General features: G+C 49.9%; 1 long non-coding RNA gene across 2 annotated transcripts in view; it reads right to left on the reverse strand.

The window, feature by feature from the left end:
* LOC141420649 (uncharacterized) overlaps positions 1-2287 on the reverse strand; it is a 29380-nt gene extending 27093 nt beyond the window's left edge. For both annotated transcript variants that reach the window (XR_012445150.1, XR_012445149.1), the window contains exon 1: positions 1911-2287. This is a non-coding gene — a long non-coding RNA (uncharacterized lncRNA). The remainder of the gene's footprint in view (positions 1-1910) is intronic.
* Between the last annotated feature and the right edge of the window lie 4438 nt (positions 2288-6725).

A 6725-nucleotide genomic window follows, 5' to 3' on the forward strand; every position in this document is an offset into this window, starting at 1 on the left:
GAGGAAGGGACAAGAGGTCACCTGGCTACCCCATGTGCAGATAAGGTTTACCAAAAGGAATTCTGCTCAGGGCTGGGGAAACACCACGTGGCAGAGAGAGACTAGAAGTGACCTGTGCCTGGTCAGAGGAGGGAGGATGGGATGTTGTCAGGAAAGAGCCCAACTCTCTAAGAAGCTGGGGCATCCATGGCAAATGCTGTCATGACCCACTCGTTCAGCCACAGGACTCCTCTGAGCCAGGTGCTGCCCTTGACCTGCTTATCTAGACAGCCACTCAGATGGGCCCCAGGTAACACAGTACACACTCCTCTCCTGAGTGATTTATAAGGAAGTAGTTTACTTTGATGATAAATGACCCCAAGGAAAAGTGCCAGGAGCTGTGGAGGGTCTAACTGGAGATTCTGACACTCGGGGAAATAAGGACTCAAAGTGTCCCAGAGTTTGCCATTCCCTACGGGATGCCTGGGGACTGTGTAGGAGCGCTCGCCTCACAAGGGCGTCGGCAGGAGAGCAGAGTCATCATCAACCTCACAAACCTACAACCCGGTGTTACAGGTGGACCAGGTAGCTGCAGTGAAGGGCACAAGGTAGGGTGGACATGGTAGGGCTCCAGCGCACAGGCAGTGAGAAACCAGAGCGAATGGTGGCTTTGCTAAGTCCCTGGAAGAGAAGCGAGAGAACAAGCCAGTTGTCGGGGGCTGCATCTGGAAGAAAGAGGTTTGGGAACTCTTCAAAGCTGGGGAGGTCACAGTAGGGGACAAAGAGAGTGTGGAGGTGGAGGAGGCTTCTGCCCCATGACCTGTGAACCCGTCTGCCCCAGGCATGGCACCCTGCTTGTGTGTCTCTCCAGCACCCAGAGCCAGCCAATAATGGGAGGGGTTGGGTGGGCGTCAACGTGCTCACGCTGCAGTGCTGCCAGCCTAGTCTAGACCGCCTGCTGCCCTGCTGCAGTAGGGAGGTCCTCCCCTGTGTCAGAGCCTCCATCTTGAACATCTTGCCCACCAGAGCTGAGAGAAAGAAGTTTCTGTTCTTCGTAAACCTCCTGATCTCCGTGTTATGGCAGCCTGATCCCCAGTCCCAACTCAGAATCACTCTCGTCCTGTCTTTCCCTCTTCAGGATGCCCAGGGCTTCTGCAGGGAGCCAGTGACCACACGTTGCTATAATGTAAGGAGACCTCTGGCCTCCTGCACACCACACCAGTCATATCCGTTCCTGCTGTGGCTAGCCCCACCAGCAACACTTTCTCTGGCCCCCAGCCTTCCTGGCTCCCCCTGCCGGCACCTCACATTCCACTTCACGGAGAAGAACCAAGGCATCAGTGTGGCCATCTTCACCACCCGCCCTGCTCTGTGAGCACAGTGGATGGAACTCAGGACACATTTGAACTTGGGCTAACCTCATAATTTGGCAAATTGCTTTGTCCTTCCCTTCAGATAACAGCATCCCCATGTAAGGATTAGAAGAAATGCATGCTCAGCCCCAACGCTGGACCCTCTTCTTCTCCACAAACTCCCTGGATAACACCTCACAAGGCAAATAACACCAGTCGCCACACCCACATCATACCCCGTCCTTCCCTCCCTGGCTGCCCCGCGGGCTCCTCAGCCTGGCGTGTCTCTTCTTGCCCTCACTCAGCTGCAGGATCGCACTCTGTTGACAGCAGTCCTCCCCACCTCTGCTTCTTGGCCCAGCACCTCCAGACCTATTGGGCTTCCATAGTGTCATTCTCTCATCTCTCACCTGGAGCACCCCCTGCCTTCTTTCCAGTCCCACTCCTGCCAGGGCTATTTGCTGAGTACAAGTCCAATTGTGACTTCCTTATTGGAAAACACTCAGGAGGCTCCCATTTTCCAGCTGAAGGATACCTGCGCTCCCTGACAGACCATTCAAGGCCATCTATGATCCCCACCTTGAGACAGGATGTGCCTCTCTGTGATCTCTTCCCTGTGTACCTCCTCAGCAGGGTCCAGCTCCAACGCCCCTCTGGGAAGTCACCAGTCCCCAGCAGATCCCACGGCAGCATCGGCAGTCATTGGACTCACCACCCTGGTGCACATTCACGGTTTGTCTGCTTCCTCTCTTGGTCAGCACTGACCTGTCCCCATGGCAGACACTCAGTAGGTTTCTAACAGCTTAAATCTTCTGTGATTCCCTACTTGGTAGCATTTGCCAGGACGTTAATTTGAGATTTAGATAGGCAATACGTACAAAGCATCTAACTTTCCAGACCAACCATTCCCAAATAAATTGTCTCTGCTCTGATCCTACTTAGGCTATCAGAGTCTTCCCAACCTCCACAAATCGGGAATGCAGCAGGGGTGGTGGGCATGGCTCTGGGCCACACCTGCAGTGTCTAGAAACAAGCAAGTCACACCCTTCCCCGCCTGGAGACAGGCCACTCCTGCTCATCTCACCTCACAGAGGTTTTAAGTGCTAATCTGCCTTGGTGGCTTAGCTTGAGGAAATGGTTTGAGCTTGTTAAGAGAAAAGAGTAGTGTTGGGGTGTTGGCATTTTTCATGCTGCCTATAATTAAAGATCTTGTCGGGTAAGGCAGTGCTCCCTGTGCGGGGGAAAGCCATGTTTACAGGCTTAGGCACTTAAAAACAAATTTCCGGGCGGCTGATCATCTGAACACAGCTAACAAAGGCTCCTTAAGAGATCCAGGGGACGAGCACACTGTCATTAGTGCACGACACTCCTGCAGGGCTGCCTGCCGATGGTACATCCCCACTCTTGGCTCTTAATGCAGGCAGAACAGAACAAGATCCTCTAGTGCTCAACTGACCCTCAGCTCAGTCAAAGCTCCACTGGGGGCTGGGGCCCAACCAAGGTGGAATTCCTAAATTCCCAGTTGGGCAACTCATAATCTGTATTTAAGCTATGGGTAGGAAAGAGATAGAGTTTGGGTTTTGTTCCAAATGGAAAAGAAATCCATAGAATGATTTTAGTAAAGAGGCGACTTCCCACTGAAGAACATGCACACCGCCTCTGGGGAGCTGTAGCTGCAGATTTGCACCACAGGGATGATGGTGTTGGGGACACTACATGGAGCCCTCAGAGATGCCCTCCATCCCACAACTGCAGGGCCCACAGGACACTTGCTGGGCTAGGAGACACCAAAGATGGCTGCCGTCTTTCCTTCAGGTTGTATGTCCTGATGTCTCATGGTCTCCCCCAAGGGGCAACCTAGCAAAAAAACCAAATTTATTCTTATATTCCTCTCTCTCTGTCTCTCTTGTTCCTTAAACAATCTATAACATCATAACTATTTTGTTTTCTTGAGCAACAGTTCATGCTCTCCCATTCCAGCAGGGGATAGAGGTTAATCTGTGGCTTCAGATCTACAGATGAGTCTGAAGTCTTGGAAGCCCTTGTTCTCTGTCTGCACCAGGATCTGGTGAGGCTGGCCCAGCTCACAGCCACACAAGCGCCCCCATGAACCCCCATCAGAAATATGCCATGTTGTGCCAGGCAAACACCAAGCACACAATAAATGTTTTTGTTCTTAGCATGTATTGCGTGCCAACTGCCAAGAAAACACAGAAGCCTGGCAGTGCACTGCAGCCTCAGCTCCTCAGTGCCACCTTCTAGGCCCTGGCCTCACAGGCAGCTGAGCATCAACCTGGCAACGAGCACCCCATGCTTGTTGGGTTTGGTGGTTATGTCCTATAAAAAGCATTTCCCTGGGTAAGCATAGAAGTCATTTGTAACTCATGGTGTGGCCAGGGTGTAGGTCAGAGGAGATATTTAGGATGTTTGGCATATTATTGTTGATAGTTCTGTTTGCAATTTTCAGAGTGCTCCTCAAATATTTACCAGTGAGCCCTTCTCCACCATTTTTATGCATTGCCCTCACTTTGTTGGAACACCTGGAGTGCTTGCTCACTGCCAAAAGTTGTATACATACTCTTCTCAAAAATTGAGCTATATCTCCATGAGTCAAATTGAGGGCCTAAGATGTTTGTGTGGCAGAAGATTCCGCCCCTATCTACACATTGAGTTACCTGACCTTCCCAGGGGAGATTATTTAAAGCAATAATAAGGTTAGGAAGAGACAAATTTTGTTCCGTAACAGTCAGCCTCAATCCATTCCAGAGATGTATCTGGAACCACTTAGGCTCAGTGGCTGTCCTCAAAGAAGGACAGCACATGCAGCAGTTTGTAAGAGAACTGGCAGATTCTGTTAATCAGATTAAGGCATTGTCCCTTATTCCATCCACTTCCTGCCTCTGCTCCCACGGGCAGAAGAGGCCTTAAGAGTAGTAGAAAAGACTGCTCACAAGGGGAATCACACAAATGAAAAGGATATCAAGATCTTTTCTCCAGTGCTCGAATTTGCAGGGGAAACGGCTGCCAAGCAAACCATGATCATTGAGCCCACTGCATTGAAAGTCATAAGAAAGTGAGGCCACTGAAGAGGCAGACTATGTAAATACAAAGGAATGCAAACAGAGCTTTTTCCAAATGCTCCATTCTGCTGGGGTTACAGCCATGGACCTACACTGAGGAGCACAGTAAGAATTCCTCTAAGACTCCAGAATACAACAGGGGTCCCCAACACTACTTATCTGAAGAGTGTATGGAAAAGTAGCTTTAGCTCTCCTTTGGGATCACCAGAGTATGTCGGTTCAGGAGACTTGGTCTCTGCAGGTGTTTTATTTCCGAGGTTCCATTGCTTTACTCGAGAGTGATGAATCCAGGAGTCTATGTCAACGACTTTGAGTGCAATGAGAGTAGACAAAAGAACAGGGTATAAGTCCCCACAAGGGCTCCATAGACAGTCCTGTGACAGGCAGAGCCTTAACAGGAACTAAATCACCTGGGGTGATTGGGGTTCCTAAACTTTTGGGGTGTCCTCCCACCAGGTGTTGAAGAGTCTGTTGGAAACTGGCCAGCCTGGTGATTTCTTTTATCAGTTCAGCTGTTTGCCTTGCTGCTATTAGATCAATGGTGAGGAAGGGCCAGCTGTACAGCTTTTCAAATTGGCTCAGTCCTAAGTCCCCAGGGGTATTCTTTACTCTCAGCAAGGAGGTGGGGAGAAGAGAAGACCATGACATGTGGACTTCCTGAGTTAACTTTCTCAGATGGCATTTAAGAATATTATTAGCCTTCTCTACTTTCCCTGAGGACTGTAGTCTCCAGGCACAGTGTAAATGGTATTGTATGCCCAGTGCCTTAAATACTCCCTGTGTTACTGCAGCCTTGAAGGCAAGTCCATTATTTGACTGGAGGGTGTGTCGTAGTCCAAACCTAGGTATAATCTCATGAATTAAAGCCTTGACCACTCCCTGGGCCTTTTCAGTCCTATGTGGAACAGCTCCAATCCATCCTGTATGTGTCAACCATATCAGGAGGTTTGTAATCCCCAGGCCTTGGGCATATGGCTGAAATCAATCTGTCAGTCCTCTCCGGGGTAAGTTCCCTGGTATTGGTTCCCAGGAAGGGCCAGCCTCTGGGGGTTAGGATTGTTTCTCTGGCATATTTCACAGCTCTGGGTTATCTATTTAAGAGTGTCTAGCAGGTTTGTTCCCTCAAATAACGTTTGGGCCATTTGATGGGTCTCGTCTGCTCTCAAATGGAAGGTTTGATGTAAGCTCTTAATGACCTTCCCTTGGTCTACAGCAGTAGCAGCAGATGGCGTTCAGCGTTCTGTAACCAACCAGAATGCTGCATTGTAAATCCCTTTGATAAAGCGCCAGCAAGTTCTGTGGGAGAATACTGGGATTTAGACTCTGGCAGGGGCCTTTGCACACTAAGGGGGTCTGGAGGTCTGAGTCTGTAGCTGTAGTTTGAGCTGGTCTTTTGGCTTCCTTATCTGCCTTTTGATTTCCCTCAGAAACCTCATCTGTGCCCTTCTGATGCCTCTGGCAGTGTATAACTGCCATGGCTTTTGGAAGGAAGGAGTTGCTGGATTTCCTTGTGAGAGTTAGTGGAGGACACCGTGGCAGTTAGGAACTGCCTGTCTTTCCAAATAGCTGCATGAGCATGCTGGACCAGAAAAGCACATCTGGAATCTGTGTACAGATGTTAACCCCCTTTCCCTTACTTATCTCCAGGGCCCATGTTAGAGCGCTCAGTTCTGACAACCGGGCACTTGTCCCAAGTGGTAGAGGTTTGCTATCTTTAACTTTCTCCCTGGTTGCTACAGTGTAACCTGCTCTCTGGATTCCTGCCTTCATGAAAGAAGTCCCATCTGTGAACAAAGTCTCCTCTGCCCTGGGAGTGGGCTGTCTGATATGTCCTCTCTGGCTGAGTCTATTTGAGATACTATTTCCTCACACTTATGTTCCATTTTCTATCCTTCTTGCAGGAGGAAGGTACTGGGCTTAGGGCTGTACACTTTCTGATTTTTACCACAGGCCCTTTGAGTAAGAGAACCTGGTATTTAAGAAGGCAGCTATCCAACAGCCACAGGCTGCCCTTAGAGATTAACAACCTGCCACGTGAGGAGGAGAGAATACAGTAAGTTCCCTTCCTAAAGTAAGCTGAGTAGCCTCTGGAATGAGGATGGCTGTTGCTGCTAGGCCTCTAAGTCAGGCCAGCCATCCTTGGGCTCAACATCTAGTTCCCGGCACAGGTACCCCACAGGTTGTTGGATGAGGCACAGAGGCTGTGTTAGCACCCCCAGTGTCAAGTCCCCCTTTTCACGGACAAACAGATGGAACTTCTGTCTGGTGGGGAGTCCCAGAGCCAGTGCCTTGGAGCAGTTTTGAGTTAGTCAAA

The sequence above is a fragment of the Castor canadensis genome, chromosome 1 (assembly GCF_047511655.1).
Source record: "Castor canadensis chromosome 1, mCasCan1.hap1v2, whole genome shotgun sequence".
NCBI lineage: Eukaryota > Metazoa > Chordata > Mammalia > Rodentia > Castoridae > Castor > Castor canadensis.